This window comes from Malaclemys terrapin, chromosome 3 (assembly GCF_027887155.1).
Source record: "Malaclemys terrapin pileata isolate rMalTer1 chromosome 3, rMalTer1.hap1, whole genome shotgun sequence".
Taxonomy (NCBI): Eukaryota; Metazoa; Chordata; order Testudines; family Emydidae; genus Malaclemys; species Malaclemys terrapin.
Genome location: NC_071507.1, coordinates 94,586,174 through 94,612,944, shown reverse-complemented (window position 1 = coordinate 94,612,944; position 26,771 = coordinate 94,586,174). Strand labels below are relative to the sequence as shown.

At 41.8% G+C, this 26,771-nt stretch overlaps 1 protein-coding gene across 2 annotated transcripts in view; it reads right to left on the bottom strand.

The window, feature by feature from the left end:
- RGS17 (regulator of G protein signaling 17) overlaps nucleotides 1-21,196 on the bottom strand; it is an 82,670-nt gene extending 61,474 nt beyond the window's left edge. The window contains exon 1 of one of the 2 annotated variants that reach the window (XM_054022664.1): nucleotides 21,116-21,196. The gene's annotated coding sequence lies outside the window, so the exon portion shown is untranslated. The remainder of the gene's footprint in view (nucleotides 1-21,115) is intronic. The other variant, XM_054022663.1, reaches the window with a different exon arrangement.
- Between the last annotated feature and the right edge of the window lie 5,575 nt (nucleotides 21,197-26,771).

The following is a 26,771-nucleotide window of genomic DNA, read 5'->3' as shown; positions in this document are numbered from 1 at the left end:
GCCAGTAAAGGGAAAGTGGAGCTGTGTTTGTCCTGCTAGTCAAGAAATCACTGAGTAAATGAAATGCTAAAGCAATGTAGTTTCTTTGATAGTCCAGCCTACAGGTTTTGAGTAATTTTTAAGTTAGCTATCTAAGAAATTACTCCTCAATGTGGTTCCCTGAAGCAGCATTTTATCTTTCTAGTAGCTCAGTTCTTGCCAAGTTCATTAGCTCAAGTGAATTTATGGAGTCTACTCTGCACTTAGATGGAGAACATCATGGTCCTTACCACCCAGATAAAGTCTATCACAGAACTGAGATGGAAGAGATCCAAGGTCTTCCAGTCCATTTCTGCTGGTACAATAGTGTTCTTTTAGGTGTTTTCTGCAGTTAATTCTGTCCAGACTAATATTAATGATCTTATAATTACACTAGTTATTTCTTTATGCCAGTTTGAGGAAAGGTAACTAGCGAAAGAGGTTTTTTTTTTAATATATATATATAAAGTACAGCTACTTGGAAGGCAAAGTCCCTGTAGTCTAGGTTAGCTAATCCAAGACTTTCCTGCAATAAATAATTATACTGACCCACAAGATGCACTAATTTCTAAGATACCTGAGATAAAAATCTGTTTTTGTCAAATCTGATAGGTAATATATTAGCCTCCAAATGATACACAAAATTTAAAACCATCACAGGAAGTCAGAGCAGCAACGGATGCAGGACCATATGCTGAAACACTCTGACAGTTAGTCATTTTTAGGCAGGTCTGGCAACTTTTCCTGGTAAAAGCGCTGTCAGTTTGGAAAATAACTTGGAAGTGAAACAGGCCTCATTTTAGTGAAAGTCAGTTCACCCCTAATGGTATCTCTGGTGTAACAGGGTTGGCACGGCTCTATTCAAGACAGATGCTCTGTTTTTCTAGTATTACCATAATCAACTTTATGCTGCTTCTTTCAAGAACCAGTCCCTAAAATCCATTAGAAGCATTTTATTCACTTGACTCACATAGCAAAATGTAGGAATTTGTCTTCTGAAAGCTACTCCACTCAAAAGGACACAGAACACTTACCCTGAGAATTTCTAGCTTTTATAGCTTCAAGCACATAAAACATAGTACTAAATAAATAGATATGTATTTATCGCCATTTCCTTTTCCATGCTATTTTTCACCAAACACTGCGTACAATGGGAAGGGAGTATTCCTTCCCCACTTGATTAGTTTATTCCTGGTTTTGTGCATTTGTGTCACTTGCATAGGAAGCTTGAAAAATGTACCCAAAGCCCATTAGCCAGTGTGAAAGACCTCTACCATCATATCACGCCTTTCACTTAAAGGAATAAGAGTTCTGTGCTCCAACTGTGGCACTGGCAATTAAAGTTTTACTTAAGAGCTGTAGCTCATTAAGTCTCTTTCTTTGTTTTACTGTTGTTCCCTTTCTGGATTTACTCCACCTTCTCTTTCCTACTATAGATCATGGTGCATCTTTGTCTTCCAGTGTCCATTTCCTCTTCTTTCCCCTTCCACTCCCTTAAATCCAACAGTGTATAAGATCATTTGGTGGCTATTCCTTTCTGGAGAATCAGCAGCACAAGAATTAGTGTTTACATTTAAAATAACTAGGCTTTGAGAAATACCCCCATTGATATGAATGAGGGAACTTCATATCCCTTAGAGCAGTGTTTCCCAAACTTGGGACACCGCTTGTTTAGGGAAAGCCCCTGGCGGGCCGGGCCGGTTTGTTTACCTGCCATGTCCGCAGGTCTGGCCGATCGCGGCTCCCATTGGCCGCAGTTCACTGCTCCAGGCCAATGGGAGCTGCTGGAAGCGGCCAGCATGTCCCTCGGCCCGCGCCACGGGCCACAGGACCCTCTGTCTTAAAGGTGCCACAGGACCCTCTGTTGCTTTTTACAGATTCAGACTAACACGGCTACCCCTCTGATTATTATGTGTGATAATCCAAGGTGCATCTTGTTTTGGCTCTCCAATTCAGTGAGAAAGTTTAAACATGAGAACTACCAATAAGCTTCTAGAAGGAGTTTTCAAATGCAGTTGCCAAAATTCTCCCAGCCTCATGAATCAAACTGAATCCAGTGCTATTATTTCTGAGCCACACTTGCTATTCAGCCAGCTCTGCCCAGGCCTTAGAGAAGAGTTATTGCTCTGGTGAGGCTTCTGCAGATATCACATATCATTTAGTGCCATATGGTCAGTAATGGCAAGTATAAGGAGGAGGGCGGGGACAAAACCAGCCAGGGCTGTAGCAGACATAGACATTTCTACACACCTATCTAAAGGTTAGACTTTGGTTCAGTGAAATTCATTGTAAAATAGCAAAGAAAAGATCACTCTACCCCTTTAAGAGCCAGAAAAACTCCCAGCCATAGCTCCCAAAGTAAAGTTATAAATTGTGACACGTTCCAGCCGAAGCCCCAAAAGCAAAGATACACAGAGCAGCTCACCTTGCCATACTTTCCAAGGAGAAAATAGAGAGAAAGCCAAGACATCACTCCAACCTCCCAGTTCTTCCCCCCCTCATCAGATTCAAACTTCCAGCCTGAGACCCACTGGTCCCCATCCTTCTCTGAATGTTCTGTGGAAAATAATTACTGGTAATTCCCTACAGCTGACCCACCTAAGCTACCTTGTGACTCCAAGTTTGGGCAGCAGCTGTGGTTCTTCTTCTAGCCCAAGAAAATTAACTACTTTCTTGACTTTTCTGCAGAGCCAATATACCCCAGTGAAGGCCACCGTGCTGGATGTATGCATGAAAACTAGAGCAGGTTGAAATTTTTCAAATGAAAAGGTTTTTTTTTTTTTTCCAAATCAAAAATGTTTTTTTTTCTAAAATATTTTTTTTCACAGAAATTGCTGGTATGGTTGACTTTTTAAAAAAAAATTAAAATTTAAAAATTTTAGGCCTTATAAAATTCAGTTTTTAATTGAAAATATTCTGGTGATTCATTTTTTGTTGTTTGCCAAAAAGTTGGTTTTCAGTAAACCAAAATAGTCAATAACCATTTTGGTAACATATTTGATAATGCTTTCCATACATTTTTTGAAAAATGGTTTAAGTTTCATAAACTTCAAAATATGTTGGACATTTTACATTTTTTTCACAAGGCTACTTTTGGAGTCTGGCCCAAATGCTCAAAGTTTTTTAGGCACCTAATCCCCAGTAATTTAAATACCTGGGAACCTAACTACCTTTGGAGAGCTGGGTTTTTTGGGACCAATTCTAATAGCAGCAAAGTCATCTGGTGGCATGTGACTGCGTCACTTGTACATTCTTGACCCAGAATAGGGCTGGTCTACACTAAGGGGAGAGGATCGATCTAAGATATGCAACTTCAGCTACGAGAATAGTGTAGCTGAAGTCGACGTATCTTAGATCGACTTACCTTGTGTCCTCATGGCGCGGGATCGATGCCCGTGGCTCCCCCGTCGACTCCACTTCCAACTCTCACCCTGGTGGAGTTCCGGAGTCGACGGGGAGTGCGTTCGGGGATCACCAGAAGGGCTCTATTAGCTCGTTAGCAGACTTAGTGTCTAGTGCCACTGTGCCCCTGCTCGTACCATACCTCTACTGCCTTCTCTCCAGGTGTGGCTCCCTAAAGCCGTAGAAAACCCAACCACTGAGGCAATGGAGCCCCTTTACATTCAGGAAGACTCTACAGATGTATAGCTATAGAGGGGACAATCAGATCCTCTGTTTTTAGGGACATGCAACTGTGCTATCTATGGTGGTGTCCAGACTAAGCAGAGTTTTTTTGTATGGTATCTATTTTAAATGGCTATATCAGAAATCTTATTTACCAGCTAGCAAAGGAAAATTAAACATTTCTTGGCTATGGTACCCTGTGAGTGCTATTTTTCTTAGCACAGAACACAATTTTTTTTAAAGAAAACCTTTAAAACATTTTAGTGACTAGGTATATAAATGAACTAGGATTTCCTTATGCTGAATTGTTGCCTCCTACTGTTACATTCTGGGGTGCAATACAGACCACTGAGGGTTTGTGTCACTGCCTGCCCCATAACTCTGAGTGCCTTAAAATGCCCTGCTGATGTAGCTCTTTTGTCTGGACCCTTCCTCCAGCATAGAAGCATATGCTGAGCATCCACGTGTTAAGCAGCTCTGACTCAGCAATTCTGATTCTAGCAGCCGGCTTGTTTCATCACTGCCAGGCTCCACCAGCCTGGTTACACCTGGCAAGATGTCCCCAACATCCCCCCAGTCCCTAGTTTTCCCCAAACCATGTGCTCTACAATGTCCAACCCTCTCCTGGACAATTCAGAGATATTAAATCTAGAATTAGAAATTGTTACAAGCAAATAAAAGTGAAAACATTTTCTAGAGGCTAAGACTTAACACAACAAGCTACAGCCTTTGGTCAAGGTAATTTCCTTACCAATCTACCTTCCAGCAAGATAGCTAACCACACTTCTGGACAGTATCTCTCCAAAATCCAAAGTGCTCACTTCCTTTGTCTTCTGGGGTGAAAGATAACTTGGGGTTCTCTGCCCTTATCTTTATAGTCCATGCACCTTTGAAATGGATTCTTTTCAATCCCTAAAGTAAAGTTCATTTGAGCTGTGAGGAAGGTGACATGAAGACTCCCGATGAAGGAAGTTCCATGCCAATTTCTTTCCCCTCTTGTGTTTGCTAAAATGCAAATTGATCTGTTTCCCACAATCTACTCTCCCTGCTGTGATACTGAGTTGTCGTTTCCCCCCCTTGTTGGCTTGATGGTCCTGTTTACCTTCTAGGTAAATTCCCATTGTCTCTTAATGAACCCTGGAAATACCTTCCAGGTGGTAAAACCACATTCCTTTGTCTAGGACACGGTAACTTTACCCCTGCTGGCAGACACACTTTGATAAAATAATTTCCAATATATTTGTAATTCTGAATCTGTCCTCTGTACATACACCAGGCAATAATATCAATGATCAGTATGTTATTAGCTCTCTATTGATATCTTACCTGACGTCTTCTAGATTCAGGTTATGATATTAGTGACTTGGGGTACACTGAATTGGTCAGACCAGCTGAAACTTACTACCAGACATCAGTGAGCCCCTTGCCTTCTTGCATGGGGATGCTGTTAGGGTCACACCCACTTCCTACAAATAACGAGCTGGTAGAAAACAAACTTCAGTTAAAACAATAAGTATAGAAACATCTCATCACTGGCTTTTCTAGACTCTCTATTTGCCTAGTTCTTCTCCTACCTGACTGCTAGCTCCTTCAGAATCTCTGTCTTCCCCCTGCAGCTCTCTGTTGCTGGCAGTCAGTGTTCTAGCCTCAGTCTTCTCCCTCTACACTCTGCTCCTGGCTTCTCTGTGCTGATGACTCTGGAATCTTTCTGCTTCTGGTGATCTCTGTTCCTCTGTTCAGCCTCTCATCTGTGACAGTCTTTCTAATATCTCATCCTTGATGTCCCACTATCAATTTAAACTCAACTGAAAAAAGACTGATACATTCCTCATTTACTCAAAAAGAAAATAAATCTCCCTTCCCCTTCTTTCCTGCACCGCAATCCATAGTTCCATGATCCTCCCTTCATTCCTGCTCACAATCTCAATGGGTGCCTCTCACAATTTGGCTCCTCTTTCTGTGAAAAATATTTTTATCTGCCACCGCTCTGATCATCTCAGTCCCATCCTTGAGCTCCTTCCCTATGCCACATCCAAACTTCTTACCCTCATTTTTTAGACCCTTCAAATTATCCTGCCTAACTTTCCACTCTGGACTCTACTCTTTTCCTTCACACATCCCATGCTCTGCCACATCCACTTGCCTTAATATTCCTTCCATTTCCTTCTACCTCTCCTAAATCTATGCCCTTTTACACACAGCCCCTTAAGTGTGGAATTGCTTGCTCAACTGGAGAACTGGGGAAGCCAGTTCTGAGGTGGGTCCACTGTACAATCTCCCTGTAGGTTGTTTCTATAAATAATTCAGACTCTCTACTCCTCCAGTTCAGCAACTCTTGCCTCAGGATGTAAGCAGGAAGACTGCTGGAGAGACAGAGGCAGAAGGCCCTGTCTGAATGTGACCAATTGTGACATAAACATTTTCTAAGCTCATATGGGATGGCTATGCAGGAGACAAAGAAGGAAGCATCTGCAAAATCTTGAATAAAAGATTTATTCCATTTAATGAATAGCCTGCTTAATTCAAGCTGCATTCTCCTGGGAGCTGATTCAAGTATTTCCTGCTGTCAGGAAATTTCTTGTTATTTTGCAGAGAACATTGGTCAATTTCAGGCTCAGCTCAACTGTTTTCAACTGTGGCAGCAGCGTAGGATCTTGAGGGGACAGAAGCTCCTCTGCTTCAGTTTAGGCTTGTGTTGCTTATGGAGGTTCTGGAAATGCTGGAAGAAGTTTGTTTTGTAATTTTTGCTTTTGCCATATACTTCCTCCCTGTTGAAGGCTTGGGATCATTTTTCAGTGGAGATTCTCAATGCTTCATTTAAGGAGAACAGAGCGTGACAAGCACTCTTAAGGAAGTATGTGCCCTTCACTTAAGAAACTCTCTCTTGACACTGACAATCTAGCCAACTACATGCCTATCTCTAACCTTCCACTTCCAGGCAAAACTATAGAGAAAGTTGTGGTGAGACATGTCTCACCCTATCTAGTTGCCTCAGATCTTGACGCCTTGTTGGTCTGGCTTCACACCTGATTATGGCATTGAGCATGCCATGGTGACTCTGGCTGATGATCTCTTTAGAGGGACTGATAAAGATCAGATGTCCTTGCTGACATTATTAGATCTATAAGCTACGTTTGAAACTATTGATCCTGAAGTGTTGCTGAGTTGCGTGAAGACCTGACAAAGAGTAGACAGGGCTGCTTTGTGGACACTTCCTTCTTGTCTCTCCAAGAGACCCCCAGAGGGTAACTGCTTTTCTGTCCCAAGGGATCTCTCACATGCAGGTTCCATCCTGTCACCCTCACTGTATGTTGGCCATTGGAAGGGATATCAAGGAGGCATAGGGTGAAGTGTTTTCAATATGCTGATGGCACTAAGCTTTGTCTCCCCATTTCATCCTTCTCAGAGTGTGGTTAAGTTTGTCTCATTGTATAGTTGTGGTTGGGGCATGGATGACCACAACCTGGTTGAGAGTCATCCCAGAAAAGACTGAGCTGATATTGGTAGGACAGTGGAATCAACCATAAGATATGTGAAAGGTCACTTTGATTAAGGGTCTGTGTCCTCCGTTTGTCAACTGAGTTTGCAATTTAGAGTTCTTGTTAGACTCCCAGATAATCATAAAGCAACAGTGTGACTAGCTGGAGCTCCTTTGGTATAAAGAGAGGGACCTGTGGGAAGGGCGTTCTCCATGAGGCCTATAAACTTTAGAATTCAGTGACCCTCTTGGTTCACAATAGCCATATCTGTCAACCTTTAGGGTTGCAGCAAAGGTCAGATATTTCATCAGGCATTTGGGGAGGATTAAAGTTTGTAGAGTCTGGCCATTGTGTATGGATTGCTATTTTGGGAGAGGAAAGGCTTTGCTGGAATGTTGATGGGGAAATTTCAGTTACGTGGCCTGACTTCTTTTGTGTGGAGAAAGATTGTTGGTTTGCCACTGCTGTTTTTGTCATAGCTGAAGTGTAGTTTTCATTATTTAGTTATCTGTCAAGGGTACAGAAGCCTGGATTAGGCCTTTTTGTGTTTATGTGTCACAATCAATGCAACAAGAAATAATATGTGTCATGTATAGAATCCACCAGCCCACAGAAAGACTGTGCATTAGCTTTCAATAGTCCACAAAGGACTAGAGGGAACCAAATAGAATGGATGGCTTGAAAAAGACTTGACAGTCAACAGCTACATTGACTGCTGGCTGTCCTGACCAATGAGTGAAGAGTAGAAGATGTATAGTGTGGAATGACACTCCAAATGAATGAAAAGGACCTCAGGGATCTGACTCCCACTGACAGATCTTTTCAAAGACCTCTATGGAAGAGGAGAAAAACTGCTCCCTCAGATATAATATCCGCTGGAACCTATTTCATCAAAGTGAGAACAAGGATACAGTTTGTTGGGAATTTTGTGACACAATGCTTTTTTTCAATCAGAAAATGCTTATTTGTCACAATCTAAACTGATTGTGGGAAAGGGTCAGTTTTGACTCATCTCGCAGTTCAATTTTTAAAAAATTGTTGAAATGTCCATTTTGACATTTTCAAAACAAAAACGTTTTGTTTTTGATTCAAAACAACTTTGTTTTAGTTGAAATTGAAACAAAATGTTTTGAAATTATCAAAATGAAATGTTTCAATTGACCTGATACTATTTTATTTTTGATTATCAGTTCAAGAAAAATTAAGAAAGTTTGACTTTTCAGCCTGATTTTTTAAATCTCAACAACTCTTGTGGGATGGAAAAATTGTTTGCTGCCCAGCTCTAAAGAAGACCTCGCTTGCAGGTGAATGATTTGGTGATTCATCCAAGCAGCCTGAATTTGTCCACCATCTATTGATTTCATTTTTTACTCAGAAGGGTATTTGAATAGCCTCAGATCAAAGAGAGTGACACCTTGTCTGTCCCATGTCAGTTGATGTAGGTGAAGCCAATGCAGTTGTCTCACACAATCATTATTGCTGGGATCATGATCCTGTTGGCAAAGAGCATATGGCCCTGATTTCTAGCTAGGTTATGTCTACTTATCTGATTTATCTAGTGTTATAAGGTCCTCACACAGATACTCTGGTGCTGAGCACAGGAGAGACAAAAGTCTCTTCTGAGTAGCTTATGAAGAAGACTAGAGCTATTGAAAAATAAATTTTTCATATTGATGTTGAAGCATCATTAATGTTTGCCTTAAGTGTGTCATCTTGGAAAGCATGAACTATTGTTTTTGGGATGACAAGGGAAAGAATCTTTAGACTGTAATAAATCCACTTGCCATCAAGAAGAAACTTCGGATTCTTGGGGTGACCTTATCCAGAATTCCATCACAACAGATTTTTAGCTGTTAACTTATATTTGTTGCTCTTTTTATTAGCTTTGCAATATCCAACTCTGATGGTTGTTTAAGAAATTTGATCTATCCAACTTTCATGAAGCAGCAGTAATTTGCTAGCATAAGTACATTTTATAGATTGATCAGAATCCTGTCTGGCTGTGTTATATCTAAATGTCCTCCCAGTTTGTTTATACTTCCATTTCTTTTTTATTTCTCTTTTTGTTTATTTGGAACTTTATTGTTGTACAACGGGGAAACCATATACAAAACCGAATATGCTGTCATTTATTTCTTTTCTACCAGGCAATGGTAAGTGTCATATTGTTGTGTTTCTTTGTATTTTATATGGTGTAATTAGTGATTACATTGATTATGTGCCAGATACTGCCACCTTTACTCATGTTAAGTAGTGACATTCACATAAATAGTAGTCAATTGGATTAGTCACAGAATAAGTTACTACTCCAAGTCAGAATGGCAAAATATGGCTCTAATTTAGGGCTAGACTGCAGTCCTCACTCACATTGGTGTGCACTCTCTTACCTGAGTAGTCTCATTGAATTCAGTGTCATTATTCATGTGAGTAAATGCACAACAATTTGAGAAAGGGTTCCACAGCCTAGCTTTAAGTAAACAGAAAGGGCCCAATTATTCCTCCTGTGGAAAAATCTGTGGGAGGCAGATAACATGGAGAAAAATCTCTTCAAAATGTTCCTTGCAGAGACTTTTCCCTCTAATAGTTTCTTTGCAGGTAGATACAACAGGCTCAACTACAAACCTCATGGATCATCTGGGATCCCCAAAGCTCTGGCTGGGATGATTTAGTTGGGGTTGGTCCTGCTTTGAGCAGGGGGGTGGACTAGTTGATCTCCTGAGGTCTCTTCCACCCCTAATCTTCTATGATTCTCTGACCCTGGGGGATCAGCAGGAAGCATGTGCCCCTATGATAGTTCTGTGTCCTATCCCCCCATCCCATGGCAGCACAGTTCTAGCCATTGAGATTTCCTCGGATGACAGGTGCTCCTAGAAAGTGTCTTAAAAGTGGATCCCCACTGTGTAAAAGGGGGTGGGGAGAGACCTGTGGAAATGTAACACAGCCTCTTAAACTTTCATTGTGAGTACCACTGGGCCCAGGTGGCGGAATGATATAGCCTCCCTCTTGCGTCACATCCCTTCCCCAACCTCTCCCCCCACAATCCCCTGAGGAACTCAGATCCACTGAGGGCCTTTTTCATGGTTAGGTATGGAGAAAGGATGCTGCTGTCGAGGGGTCTGAGCCAACTGTCTGTGTAAGAAGGGGAGGGCTGCACACAGAGGTTTCATTCCATCTGTGGATCTCAGAAGCATAACTGGATCAAATGTTATCTAAAGTGCCTTTCTAGGCCACCCATTGGAGGTGGGCATGTACATAAGAAGTGACCTAATCCACTGAGATGCTGTCAGCCTTGTGAGGCTGAATTCAGTAGGAGCTAAGTCATTCAGCACCTCACTGGATACACTCAGTACCTTGCAGGACTTAGTCCTAACACACTCTATGGCTACCTCTACACAGGGATAAAAATCCCAAAGCTGGCCTGGGTCAGCTGACTAAGGCTTGAGGGGCTTGGACTCCGGAACTGCAAAAAATTGCTGTGTAGATGTTTGGGCTGGGGCTGGAGCCCGAGCTCTGGGGCCCTCCACTGTCACAGGGTCCCAGAGCTTGGGCTCCAGTCCCAGCCCAAAAGTCTACTCAGATTTTTTGCTCCACAGTCCGAACCCCTCAAGCTTCAATCTGTGTCCATGCTACAGGTCTTTTATTCCTGTGTAGATGTACCCTAATGTGCACACTGTAGCACACTCTAAAACAGTCACTAACCTGCTTGCCTGTGGGTTTAACACAGAAAAAACAAACTTTAGCTGTTTAAACATTATGTGTCTTGGTTAAATGAAAACCATAAAAGTTCTGCCTTCTCCTTGTTAGACCCACGTTACATCCCCTGGCCAGAAAAGTGCTGTGCACCCTCAGCTTGACTAACTGTGCTGGGAGTTGCTGGTGCTCAGCACCTTACAGCATTGGACCCTATCAGAGGAAGAAAAACAGTTTGCATTAAGTAATATCTGGGCTCCCATTCATTTGTTGTTACAAATGATGTTACTTTTCAGTAGTATGGCTGCTGCCTACCGGGAGATCAGATATACTTTTGTAATGATAAAGCTGAATGTATAACATAATTGTTGACTTATACTGTGTCTAGGGAGACTGTTTTTCATTGTGGGTCTAGTCCAGCTCCACCGATGTCAATGGAAAGATTTCTGTAGACTTTAATGGGAGTTGGATCAGGCCCCTTATGGACTTTCAAAACACCAGCTAGCCTTATGGGTGCAGTTTTTAAAATAATTACACACAAGCTACAGTTGTGTCTTCAGTGGGTCACACATCCAGATAAAATAAATCTAGCCTTCTTACAGCAGAGTTGGTGTATATATTCATTGCTAGAACTTAGCCATAGCTCAATCAGTTACTGTCTATTGTAATCAATTGTACACATTTCTAGCTGTGCCATCTACATATAGTGACTGCAATATTATGGGACGTTCTATCACAAAAGCTAACAACGAGGAAATAAACAAAATTTGCAGCATATTATTTTATACATAAATTTGCTGAAGCTAGAACAGATCTTATTTAACTAACTTTAATTGTCTTGGCATTGCCTAGACTAAGGCTAAGTTTTAATGAATCACAAAAAAGGCAGATTGTGTTAAAGAACTGATCAAAGAGGAGCTGAATATTCTGACACAAACACAGCAAGTAGTAGGTTATCTACTGGAAAATTTCCAGTATTTATAGCTTAATCCCTAGGTTACAAAATTTAGAGAGACGTTGTTATAAGGGATCCCGGGCCTCCAAATTTTGTAGGTCACCTACTCACTATGGATTTTGATTTTAACACAATTTTTCAATTGCAAATTGATATTCATTTTTTTCAAGTTGATATTCAGGTTACATGATCAGATGTAAAAAAGAGTAAATATTGAATGAAAATGGTTGGTGTTTTGTTCTAGTTATTTTCAAAATGATTGAAACAATGGGGTGAATGGAGAGACCAACCATGTTTACTTCGCTGGAAATCCTCTTGCTTTGTTTTTAACTGGACCTTTTAGGTATCTTCAGCTATCTACAGTGTTTTGATACAGGGAGTGTTTGGTGGTATTTCTACACAGGGAGTGCTGCCTCGTGAGACTGGGAGTCAAGACTCTTGAGGTGAAATCCCGTCTCCAGCTAAATCAATGACAGCTTTGTCATTGACTTCATTGAGGCCAGGATTTCACCCCAGGATTCTATTCCTCACTCTGCCATGGCTTTGCTCTGTGATCCTGGAGAATCACATAACTGTTCTGGGTCTGATTTTACCCATCTCTCAAATAAACACAAAGCTGTTTAATTACTCCTCACAGCACTCTGGGACACAGTAATGTTTGAAAAGTGCTTTGAGATTCTTTGATGAAAAGGTGATACTTATGGGCAGTCTTCTAATATTATTATACTAATACATTCTGTTAATTCTGAAACCCCAAACCAATACCTATAAAGATAATAAATAATAAATACTACGATTACTACTACTACTAATGGCCATCAGATTATTTATTTTGTAATTGTTCTCAGTATTTACTAAATTGTCTACATGTTCAAGATTACTGCACTCTCTAGAAGAAAGCTCCTTTCCTCTGGGGATAAATATTTTTTCCTTTTGTTCTGTCACTTATATTTTCCTATTGCTGTTTTGGTCTCCATTTTTTTGTCTTCTTGGGTTCTCGGTAGTTTTTCTCAAGCCCTCATGAAATACTACTAAGTTTTAGATTGAATATATCTCATACAATATCATTAGGATTCCTTTTGTTTGTTAATCAGACTGAAAACAGGTCACTGTGTTTTGTTGTGGAATGAAATGCCTGAACCAGAAAAACACCAGTGGAAGTAAGGGCACAAAGTATACTAGCTTGATTTTCACATTGCATCATACACATATAATATGTCACTCCCTGATCCTAAACTATAATGCTGTCCTGCTGAATATGCTTAAACAATTCTCTCTGCTGTATTATATGAAGGACTCTGAAGACAGAACATAAAACCATAACCATTTATTAAAAACTGTTGTGATTACAAAAAGGGATTAGCATTATAAACATCTGTCATAATCAGCAGAGAAATCAAATTTGTTGTCATTTGGAAGTCAAGAATATTAAGACCTAAAATACATAAGGACAAAAAGGGACAAATACTGCCCACTTTTAAAGGGCATGCAGATGATCTAAAGGAAGAAGAACTGCTGTGTTTCCACTGCACAGAGGGTAAGCTGGGGAGAGGCTGAGTAGAGGACTTGCTCTATGTGGGGTATGTCTGAGTAGAGGGACCCATGTTGCAACAGAGCAGATCTACCCTGTGCTCCTCATCATGGCATATGAACTTCTCAATGGTTCTCTCTACAGCTATGCAGACAGGGCTTGAAGCAAGGGAGTGATATGGACATGGCCAATGAGTTTTCAAATACATGAATCCACTGACCAACCCAACTCCCACTCCTGCATGAAATTACTGAGCACAGTTGCCACTACTACAGCATCCACATTTGTGAAATGGCTACACTGCTGCTCTAGCCAGTGTGTGGAGGGTTACCCTCCATCAAAAACATTTATTTGGCTTGGTGGAAATTTCCAGGATTTGGCCTTAAGTGTAAAATAATCCAATATAATGTTTGATAGTCATTATCCTCTGCTCTGTTCTTGTATGCTGCTTACTTCTACGGTTAAAGATCTGACAGAATTTCTTAGCCCCACTTTCTTATATTAGGAAGATTAGTTAGATTTGTAAAATGTTCTGAACACATTTAACACACTACATAAATATGAAGTATTATTACCAGGTGTTCAGGCTGCTATATTACAGACACATTAAATCCTATTGGTATGAATCTATGTGCACAAATATTTTTGTACCCATTTTTAAACCATTGTGTGACTGAGTGGCAAAAAATATCTTATATGTCTGTTCCCCCACAATTATAACTTTTGCAAGTTGCTGATTATTATTAGTGTTTTGCCATTTCTGAATAAATTAAAACAGCAGACTTACAAAACTAACTACGTAGTAGGGACTGAGTAACTAGGTTTACATTTACCACCTTACTTATGTTCAATTTAATGGGGCTACTAATGGAGTAAGATATTATGCGATGGGCTAGATCCCCAGCTGAGATAGTTGGCATAGAACATTGGTTCAACAACCATTTACAGTAGCTGAATATCTGGCCCAGTGTGAGTAAAGACGGCAGATCTAGCCTGTAATGATTTTGCAATAATGTGAACTTTGCACTGGATGAGGAGTTCATAATTTCAGAAAGTGATGTCAACAGAGTAATATAAACACTAGGCAATGACCATGCAATTTGTCATTCATTATACCTTTTCTCTCATGGAAGTACTCTAATGTTTTTATTGGTCGGAAACAAAGCAAGAAATACAGGGACTTCTTGGTAAGCCTTCTTGCTTCAAGCCTGCTGTGTGCCTAGGAATGCGTGACAAAGCATCAGCCCACTCCTGTCTCTTTTCTAGAAACAAACTGCTCGGAGACCTTCTTCTGGGCAAACGCCTTGTGCAATGTATTTACAGTACTCTCCCCACCACCTTTACAAACATGTGCAGCTCTGTATTTATAAGCATGCAATCCTTAGCTCATTCAGCCCAGGAGTGGGGGAAACAGGTCTTCAGGAAAAACTTCCTAACTGTAAGAACAGTAGGAAAAGGAAAAGGAAAAGACACCTCAGGAGGTGGTGGAAGCTCCTTCACTGGAGGTTCTCAAAAGGAGGCTGGATAGCCAACTGTCTTGGATGGCTTAGACACAACAAATCCTGCATCAAGGCAGGGATGTTAAACTAGATGATCCTTGCAGTCTTTTCTAATCCTATGATCCTAGGATTCCCCCTGAGAGCTCTCTCCTGGCGCTGCCTCTCAAAAGCTTGCCTGTCTCTCTCTCTCTCTTTCCCCATACCACTTCCTTCCTATGTCTTTTCTACTTTCTGGGCTAATTAGCTTTTGGGGCTCTCCGCAGCCTATCCCAATCTATCTGTTAGGCACAGTTTGGCCCCCCAGATTTACTCCAGGGCAATTTAATTGTTGATCCAGTGATCAGAGTGCTGGTACAGCTGTCTTTGTCCAGCACCCTGTCACAGAATGCCAGAACAGGTTATATGTCAAAACATCCTGTGCTTTGAGATTCCCTGATAAGAGCCCTCTGAGCTGCAATACCTAGGCATGACGGCACTGAGTTAAGGATATCGTGCAGCCTTCATCCATAATTTCTGTAGTTTAGCTGCTTTGTCTCAGGCTCCTTAATGTTATTTTACTGACACTATTCAGTGATAAACAGAGCTTTTGCTATAGCCTAGGCTAGACCTATTTATAAAGTGTGGCACTGACTTTGCCCATTTTATCATGTTTCCTTTTTAAAAAAAATTAAAAATGAGTCTTACACAAAATAACAAATATTTCTCTGTCAGAGATACAACCATATTCTATTTTCCTAAAGCCAAATGAAAGTGAAGGCCTGCACAGAATCATATCAAATAACGATCCAAAGGGAGGGGGAATATTCAGTAAGTTTCATAGCAGTATCAACGGTTTCATAACGGATCAACAATTTTTCTTTAAACAGAGTGGGCCAGTTTTTCTGGTCTGCTCCACACTTTTTTGCTCTGACCAGGTGACACCAAAGAAGTGGGGACTGCACATAAATCCCCAGCTGGACATACCGCTGGCATGACGGAGGCTCAGTGGGCACAGAGCTGGTATAGTTGACTCTTGTTCTTCCCTCCCCACAGCTGTCCCCTAGCATAGGGGGCAAGTCCAGGGTGGGAAGAGGTGTATTATTGATGAGGAGTGGCCAGAGCACACAGTGCTCCTGCTAACCCCAGTCTGGATAATCCTTTGGGGACCAGTTCCAGCGGCACAAGTTAGAATGGCCCCCAGGCTGCTCTCATCTGTGCCAGGATTAAGGCTGAGATATTGTCCCCCTACCCTGCTGCAATCACCAAAAACAGCACAGCAAAGAATCAGGCCCAGTGAAAGTTTCGCCTTCATTTTTCAACATATTACAGGAATTGAGAAAAAATGCCCAGGTGTATGGGCATTAGAGGCCCCTGGACTGTCCAATATAGAATAGTTATAATACACCAGGCAGCATTAAGACATTTCTCTCCTGATTCCCCTCTTAGTGACTGCCTACTACTACTACTAATTCCCAGACAAAAAAAAATTACATTTCCATAGAGTTACAGTTAAGAGTATGTCTTAGTAACTTAAGGATAAAAAAAAACATTACGGGGATGTTGTCATCATCCAAAAGACAAGCATTACAAACCCAGGAACTGCATAATCAAGGTTATACTTAAAAGAAATCCAGACCTAGTAAGGTGAGAAATGCACAAACAAACTTAACTCTGCCTTGTAGTGGTGTCATGCAATAACCATACAATTATGATTAAGCTATTGTAGTGTTTGTGGTCTCAGATTAGATTAAACTGATTTTTAGACATATTAGAGTTTTTCATATGTTTTCCCCTTCCTGTTATCACAAGAGGGCAGAGTTAAGGCTGTCTAGGTACCATAACTGTGCATTTCTTAACTTAACATGTTTAGATTTCTTTTAAGTGTAACCTTAATTATGTAGTTCCTGGATTTGTAATGCTTGGTTTGGGGAAGATTGCAAAAGGCCCGTAATGTTTTTTACCTGTTGGCTTCTGATACATACTCTCAACTTTAACTCCATCTTAACATTGACTTTTCTTGTATGGGCAGTTTCTTATTTTTAAGAAATTATTAAAAATTTCATATATGAAAACTAAACAGGAAACCCAAAGAGAATGCTCAGAAAGAACCCATGTCCCGAGACTCAATGTTGGTGCAGTTTAACAGTTTACCCTGGACTCCTGCCCCATTTACCACCCCATCAGTGCTGCCTCTGTGTACAGAGGAGCTGAGATTGCAGTACCATAGGAAGCTGTTCAAGTTATGATGCCCAATCTAGCATACAGACATTAAATCTTTAAAGAACAGTGACAGCTGAACCAAGTAAGCTACCAGTGAGAACTCCTGACACATGCATCCAGTCTCCCGCATACTGATGACTAATTACAACCAATAGAATTGTTCCATGCAAATTTACTGCAGAGGAAGGGCGATGATTGGTTGAGTTACCTCTAGAGTCACAACGACCCCCCCCTTAAGAGTTACCTGAGCTGTTGACCTGCACCTGTTTGCAGCCTATATATTCATAAGTTATTAACAGTTGCACCTAATTGTTATCTTAATTGCAATTTAATTTCCTCAAATATAGCTTATGCATAAGCTTTCAATTAATTTTCACAATATGGAAAGTGCCTGTGTTATTTCATTATTAAGATAATTCAGCAGAAAGAAAAGATTGACATGAGATGTGAAATTTCTTAAAGGACCTAGTTTTTAATTAATTTTAACTCAACCTAATTAACAGAATTATTTGTAAATTCTCAGAAAATTCATTCTGCATGCAAAGAGTAAACACTGTAAATATGGGGAGGATATGTTGTATTGTTCATATGAAAAAGAAGTTGAGTCCTTGCTTTAATTATTAAAAAGACCTCTACCTTAACGATGGTGTCTTAACTACACCTCCATAATAACTAATATTGTTTCATTGGGTACACTTTTATAACACTTACAAGTATTTCCACATTTTTCACATTCAAAGATCTCTGCAAAGTAGATAAATGACAAGGCCCTATTTGCTTGTTATAGAAGTGGGGAGAGGCTAATGTTAGATGATTGTAGAGGAAGCACTGAATTTTTTTCAAGCCACCATATTTACCTCAAAGAAAAGTTTACATATAAATGCTATTGCTGAAGTGGTAGGCCATACTTGTGTCTAGCTGGCTTTACTTTCAGATCAGCTGATATCTTTTCTCCTATGTCTTAGAGTGCAGTTTGCTTTAATCTCCTTTTCAGCTCTTGGGAGAGGAGTACTCCAGCATCCTGCATCAATGTTTTATTTGTTATGGAGGGACCTCCATTCAGATGAATTTCTGCTATACTACCTTACACCTCATCCATGTTGTTTCTGCCGACAGTCATGTTCCAGTGTCATGTGGACCCTGCTACTGGCAGCCTGACAGCACTTTTCCAATATTGTAGCAATAGGTCATGATGTCCCTGTTCCTCTACAGTTCCTGAGAGATAAATTGAAGCACCCCTACTTGTGATCCTATGGCAAGATTGGCAAGCATTTTCCTAAACAAGCATGATCAACTCTAATGCTCTTTATGCATGATCCTCACTCAAGTCCTACTCTCTGGTAGAAGCAATTCAGTCACAGGGCCTTCACTGTTATCTTGCTTTTGGTAAGAGAGTGCTATCCTACTTTTCAAACAATGCACATTACACACAATGAACCATAACTTAAGGCAATCAGCAACAAAGCCGTGGTCCTATATAGCTTGTATGTTGCATTTAGATTAGTTTTTAAGAAAAACCAAACCAAACTAAACCAAAAACAATAGTTTGAGAACAATGCACTGCCCCTGTCCCAAGGCTCCCTGGAACCAGATGGCTCAGATAACAGGAATAGGATAGGGATTTTTTACCAGGATGTCAGGTCTAAATTTGGTCTAATCATTAGTGAAGGAAAGTTATTACCATTGAATGACTGCTCAGTAGACTTTATGAACTGAGTTGGTGATTTCAAGCAATTTCTGTGTGTCCATCTCTCTTTCTCACACATACAAAATCAAGCCCTCATCACTGCAATTCTTATTTGTAGTCTGAGCAGCAAGACCAAAGATTGGCAGAGTGGGAGACTGAATTCCCTTTGCATCCATAAGGACAGGACACTGCTAGGCTCTAGTGCTGTCAACCCAGCACCTTTTATAAACACAACTATCACTTAATGTATATTTTAAGTACACTTTTTCCATTTCTGCTGCTCAGGGCTGGGACTGTGTCTTCCTGTTATACACACAGACACAGAGAGAGAGAGAGAGAGAGAGAGAGAGAGAGATGGTGCCTTGCACATTTGGGTGCTGATGAAATTCAAATAAATAATTATTAGCAATAATAATATCTTAGGTAACAATGTTTCTTACAAACCTCAAACAATGGATTATTCCTATTCATTTACTTAAATAGATGCCAATTTTTCATGATGACACTAATTATGTATCTTATAATGTGGCTGATGACACTAGCTTCCATTGATGTGAATGGGAATTAACTTCCTTTTAAAAACTTGTAAAAATAGACAGTACGTATGCATTCATTTTGCAGAGTTATTTATTATTTATCTATAAAACCTATCAACTAATAAATCTGCCTACTTATATTTTCCAGCTTTTTAAAAAATAATGCAATCTATTATTGCATTTCAGATTTCATCCATTTTGCCCAACACTTGATAAACTAAACAAAAAGCAAGGTTTATGTATGTATATATTGGTAAATATAATAATATGCATCCCAGCTGCAAAGTTGATGACAGGTTAGCCCAAATCCTTAGCCATGCAGTAAAATAAGGATCCCCTCTCAATACTGGAAACCCTAACACATAGTTATGCCAGTTCTAACCTCATTATAATGGAGTGCTCAGATAGTATGGTGATGAGCGCTCTGGAAATAAGATAGATAAGCTAGAGCTTGTTAGTTTTCTTCATATTCTAGCGAGCTCACTGGTGATAAAGGTAAGAACTCATATTTTTTAATCCCGGATTTAAAATCAAATCCCTCAAAAACAACCTGGAATGGAAAGGAACCATTCCTGACAGGGTCTTCCTTGCACTCTCTCTTCCTTAGGAAGCTGGGCATCTGTACAGTGTCTGTCCTGTGTCAGAGAAAGTCCTCGCCAGTGGCTAAGGGCGGTGGGCTTGATCTCCTTTGCCAAAGCGTTGGCTTGTGAGCGCCTCTTTGCTGAGCGCGCTGCGCTGTTCGTAACTTGGTGCCGGCCAGGAAGGATCCGCTATTGCTAGCGCTAGCAGCCACTAACCAGCCTCCTGCTTTCCGAGCCTCATTCTAAACCATCTGTAATCGCCTGCTTTCCCCCATAGGCTCTGTCCTTCCTCCAGCCTCCGACATTTTCACACACACACACACACACACACACACGGGGAGAAAAATCCGGCCAAGCCCCAGCTCCCTGCTGATGCCGCAGAATAATGAGGGGGGAGGATGGATGGGTGACATGAAAGGCTATGGAGAGAGTGTAAAGAAAATCCATAACTCATCAGAATAATGAACGGCAAGGATAGTGCCTGTGAGCCACCTCTCAGTTTGCCCTGCACCGAAGCAGCTCCTATAGACTTAGTGGGGGCCTCGTCCTTGTATTAAGCCCCCCTTCCTCCGGCCAGCACTCCGCACCGTGTTACATGCCTCTGTTCAGGTCTTATAGGGAATCACTTCCATTTCCAAGGCACCTAGACAAACGGTGTGTGTGGTTTCTAAAAGGCCACGGTCTCCGATTGTTTCAAATCAGTCCAAAATGCAAGGGTGTATTGCCCCCACTCTCCTGCCCAGCAGAGAACCTCCCTCAAGGGAGCCAGAGGAGAAGGTCAAGAGGAAAGGTACGACCCCCCACACACACACACACCCTTTCACATCTGCAAACGGACATTTCCCGATATCCCCCTCTCTTCCCCCACTATGGTAGGAACCCCCCTCCCCCGCCTGGATTGATCAGGATTCCTTGATGCAGCTGATGCACAGCAGCAGCATCGCTCCACAGAGCCACAGCCCAGGAGCCAATATCTGGGGAGTCCAGCGAAGCCACCGCCAAGCCCCGCGCTCCCTTTCCCCACCCCTTTGTGCATCACTGGAGAGGAGCGACACTCGCTCGGACCCCACCTTGCAGCTCAGCCCCCGGGCCACCGCGGCTGCCCCCCCTCCCCCCCCCCCGCTACACACACTCACGTCCCCCGTGTGAGTGCATTGGCAGTTGTACTCCCTCTCCACCCCCCTCCTCTCCCCACCCCTCGGTCTCTCTATTCCAGGCACCAGGATAAAGCAGACATGTTGGTGCCATTTAACAAGGTTCAGGTTCAAAATAATAATAATATTTTTTTTTTAAAAAACCAAAGCGGTCTGGCTTACCCACCCCCGCCTGGCTGCGTGTGCTTGGCACTGAGCGATCCCGGGGAAGGGCTCGTGCAGCTGGTCCCTAGCGGAGCTGGTTTGCTGCCATCCGCCCAACTTCAGCACCCAGCCGGCAGGGAGAGAGAGGGAGGGAGAAGGGAGGCAGGGAGCGAGCGCACATGCGCCCTGCCACTCGCGCTGGACCCAGCTGAGCAGCTGGAGTTTCCCCGCTTCTCCCCGGCGTGACTCACTCCCAGTCCCCTGCCTCCGCTTCCTCCCCGGGGAGCTTGCCCGGAGCAGGCTGGCGGAGAGCAAAGGGCCAGGCGAAGAGCCCCGAGGAAGGAGTGGTCCAGAGAGGATGCACGGGAAGGGGAGAACCGGTGCTATTGGTCCCTTAGGGCTCTGGGAATGAGTCTCCAGCCAAACATGGCTGCTTTGGAGAGGGAGACTCGATCTCTGGCGATGGGTTTTTAAATCACCTGGCTCTGGGGAGGAGTGAGTTGGGGCTGTGTGCCAGTGGGGCGCTCATTCCAGCTGTGCTTTGTATGGAGAGCAGGGGCAGCTTGGGACAGGCGCCACCATAACAAATATTACCTCAGCCACCTTGTATCTCATGGATAAATACAGAGGGGAAAGATAACAGCTTACTGTACCTGGACCCTTCTTTTTTTTGTACCTTAACCTCCAAACTGGACTAGCCAAAGAGACAAAAGGTCGAGCTGCTCCTACTGCACACACAGAAAAGACCACCCAGACCCTGATGCAGCCCAATACAAGTGACACAGAAAAACACTTGCATAACTTTTGAATTCCATGCCACCCAAGTTCAAATGCCTCAGTGGACAATCAGTGGGGGGGGTGTTCCAAGTGCAACAACAAAACCAACACCATGATTCACCTCATGGAAGGAACAGTGATACAAAAAAATCTGGATCCTGCCAACTTTTTTGCCAAACTTTCAAATTCCACTGCCTAAACAGAGGACACATTTAGTCACTTTTGTTGCACCTTGAAAAATCCCGCCCCTGATGTGTTCCAGTGCAATAGCCCCGCTATAGCTCAGATCTGACATCCAGATCCTACTGAATCTTGTCACAAATCCAGAAATTCTAACATTAAAATTGAAAACAATTGTTCTTTCTACTAGCCAACCAAAACAAGCTGCCCCCCAACACATCATGGTATAAGGAAGGTGTAATACCTTTAATTTGGCAGCTGTATCCTGCTAATTTTTGGTTGCATATCTCTCACTTCCCCCTGCCCCTTTCTCCAGTTTTAATGTCTATGCAGCTTTTCTGAGTCCACCAGATAACCTAGATCCCAAAGTATTGTGGTGGAACAGCACTACAAATATTGGACCGATCTTAACACAATTGAAATAAAGGAAAGGTAAGCAGCCCAGGAGGACTAGCCTCACAACAGCATAAGCATCAAACACTTTATTTTTTTTTTAAATAAAAAAACCTGACTATAGCCAAATTACAGATTAAATCTACAGCTATAGTAATCATATGCCCCTGAATTCTGGGAAGAGGCACTTCAAGCTCCTAATGATGAGGGCTGAAGTCAACCAGAGTCAATGCTCAGCACCTCTAAAATCAGGCCATTTAGATGCCTAAACAAGGATGCAGGCACCTAACTTTATATATTTAAGTTTGACAATTTTGGCCTACATTAAAACAAAGTACCCAAAGGAGTCAGAAAAACTGACAAGTGAAGTATCACAGGTACTGCGTGTGCTCTAAATCCAACTGCAATGGTCAGAAGGAAGGGGCAGGTGAAGCCACACCCTTTTTATACCTTAAGATCCATGACTGAGGGGGTGGAACAAGAGTCACTGCTTCTGGGAAAAGGATGAGTTTGTGCATTGGGATTTGCTTATTTTTAAGAGTGTGGATCCATACGGGCAACTCAGGAAGGAGAAGATAACAGCTTTACTACTCAAAATAAGTGCAGGTGATGGGAGAGTGAAAAGGAGGTTTATTAGAATATGTATTTTCCTATGACAACATCTACTCATTTCTCACTAATCCCATGTTTAGGGAACTTTAGCTGAGTATATTCTTCAGAATACAAGTACCAACAGGCTTTTGTCAATTGTGGATTCTTTCTCCTCCACCATGAAGTCCCTTGAATAGAGAATGGGGATTTTATAGTGACCTACTTATTTGTTGTTTTGACCTTTATATATGTTTCTCTCTCTCTATATTGCATATTTTAGGAGGGAAATGTAAGTTTCATTATGTTTTGGGAGTCAATAGGATTGATAGTACTAGTGAGTGGCAAAGGATGATGGGACAGTGGGCAATGTCAGCATTCCATATTTGTTCATATTCAGGATTCTTAATGTGAGAGTTTGTGAAGCTGTGTAATTTTCATAAAGAAAGTAATATTGTTTTGGGGGTGTTTGCTGGATTCCAGCAATGTTCAACTGTAACTCCTTTTAAATAAAGCTTTTTGTTTTTAGATCTTCCTATATTTTTGAATGATCAACACAATTTTAAGGCTTCATTTTAGGAAAGCATCCTGTTTAGGAGAAACTCTTAAGCATATGCCTAACATTGAAGTTAAGATATCAAGATACATGTTGATAAATTGGAGAGGGTTCAGAAACAGCCACAAGAATAATTAACAGATTAGATAACATACCTTATAGTGATAGCCTCAATGAGCTCAATCTATTTAGTTTAACAAACAGAAGGCTAAGGGATGACTGATTACAATCTAGAAGTACTTACATGGGAAACAAATACTTAATAATGGGTATAACATGATCCAATGGCAGGAAGTTGAAGCTAAACAAATTCAGACTGGAACTAAGATGTAAATTTTTAACAGTGAGAGTAATTAACCATTGGAATAATATCATCTACTAGCCAAAGGATTCAAAAAGAGCGGTGGTAATTACAGAACTACCAGTATATACTTACTGTAAACTTCATGCTAAACATTGGTAGCTGGCATCTCAAGAAGTTGCCAGTGGCCTATTTACATCCTGACACTGTTTGCAAGGATTAGGGGTATTTTTTACTGTCAGTTTTATACTGCTTCCCATAACCAGAGTATGTGAGCACCTATCTTGTAAAATCAGTAGCAATTGTGGTTTCTCTAGTGGACTTTGTGGGATTTCTGGCAATTCTCCCTTTATGGCATAAAAAATCTGATTGGGATAGGATATTATATTTTTTAAAAATATGTATTCATCTGCTGGTTTGTTTCAGGATTTTTTCTTAGTTGGGTGGAATTTTTGGAGTAGAAAGGGCTGTCAGTGGGGGGATCTTCATTCTTGGCCATTTTCTAAAGAAGGTCACACTCCGGATTATTCACTTAATTTCCTCTGGAAGCCTGGGCAGGTTGTTTCTGGATCATATAGCTTTCCCCACTGAGGTCTAAATAATGTACATGCTCTGTCACCAGTGTGAGAATCCATTATTGTTTCATTCTTAATTACTTTTAAAGATAACTGGACAAATACTATTGTCTAGGGTGACCAGACAGCAAGTGTGAAAAATCGGGATGGGGTTGGGGGGGCTAATAGGAGCCAATATAAGAAAAAAGACCCCAAAATCCAGACTGTCCCTATAAAATTGGGACATCTGGTCACCCTACTAATGTCATTCCTCAAAACTCATTAAGGTTTTGTCTGAGTAAGAATTGAGTAAAAAATGAATAAGGATTTCAGAGTTAGGCCCAAGTATACTCAGGAAATACCTAAAGCACATGCCTACCTTTAAGGTAATAGTGCTGATGGAATATACTTAGACTTCTGCAAGGCATTTGACTTGGTATGCATGACATGTTGATTAAAAAACTAGAGCAATATACAGCTAACATGGCTTACATTCAAAGTGGCTAACTAACAGGGAATCATCACTGAGTGGGTGTGGTTTTAGTGGGGTCCTGCAGGGATCCCTTCTTGGGTCTACTCTGTTTAACATTTTTATCAGTGCCTGGAAGAAAATGTAAAATCATCACTGATAAAGTTTGCAGATGACACAAAGATCAGGGAAGTGGCAAATAATAAAAAGAGGACAGGTCACTGATACAGAGTGATCTGGATTGCTTGGTAAACTGGACAGAAGAAAACAATATGCATTTCAGTATGGCCAAATGTAAACAACAACAAATGCAGGCCATACTTATAGGACTGGAGATTCTATCCTGGGAAGCTGTGACTGAAAAAGCATTGGGGGTCAGGGTGGATAATCAGCTGAACATGAGCTTCCAGTGTGATGCTGTGGCCAAATGGTCTAATGAGATCTTGGATGTATAAACAGAAGAATACCGACTGGGGTAGAAAGGTTATATTACCTCGGTATCTGGGGCATGTGCAACCTCTGTGGGAATACTGTGTCCAGTTCTGATGTCCAGAATACAAGAAGGATGTTAATACATTGGAGAGGGTTCAGAGCAGAGCCATGAGAATGATTAAAGGATTAGAAAACATGCCTTAGAATCATAGAATCATAGAATATCAGAGTTGGAAGGGACCTCAAGAGGTCATCTAGTCCAACCCCCTGCTCAAAGCAGGACCAATTCCCAGCTAAATCATCCCAGCCAGGGCTTTGTCAAGCCGGGCCTTAAAAACCTCCAAGGAAGGAGACTCCACCACCTCCCTAGGTAACGCATTCCAGTGTTTCACCACCCTCCTAGTGAAATAGTTTTTCCTGATATTCAACCTGGACCTCCCCCACTGCAACTTGAGACCATTGCTCCTTGTTCTGTCATCTGCCACCACTGAGAACAGCCGAGCTCCATCCTCTTTGGAACCCCCCTTCAGGTAGTTGAAGGCTGCTATCAAATCCCCCCTCATTCTTCTCTTCTGGAGACTAAACAATCCCAGTTCCCTCAGCCTCTCCTCATAAGTCATGTGCTCCAGACCCCTAATCATTTTTGTTGCCCTCCGCTGGACTCTTTCCAATTTTTCCACATCCTTCTTGTAGTGTGGGGCCCAAAACTGGACACAGTATTCCAGATGAGGCCTCACCAATGTCGAATAAAGGGGAACGATCACGTCCCTCGATCTGCTGGCAATGCCCCTACTTATACAGCCCAAAATGCCGTTAGCCTTCTTGGCAACAAGAGCACACTGTTGACTCATATCCAGCTTCTCGTCCACTGTGACCCCTAGGTCCTTTTCTGCAGAACTGCTACCTAGCCATTCGGTCCCTAGTCTGTAGCAGTGCATGGGATTCTTCCGTCCTAAGTGCAGGACTCTGCACTTATCCTTGTTGAACCTCATCAGGTTTTTTTCGGCCCAATCCTCTAATTTGTCTAGGTCCCTCTGTATTCGATCCCTACCCTCTAGTGTATCTACCACACCTCCTAGTTTAGTGTCATCTGCAAACTTGCTGAGAGTGCAGTCCACACCATCCTCCAGATCATTAATAAAGCTATTAAACAAAACCGGCCCCAGGACCGACCCTTGGGGCACTCCGCTTGAAACCGGCTGCCAACTAGACATGGAGCCATTGATCACTACACGTTGAGCCCGATGATCTAGCCAGCTTTCTATCCACCTTACAGTCCATTCATCCAGCCCATACTTCTTTAACTTGGCGGCAAGAATACTGTGGGAGACCGTATCAAAAGCTTTGCTAAAGTCAAGGAATAACACATCCACTGCTTTCCCCTCATCCACGGAGCCAGTTATCTCATCATAGAAGGCAATTAG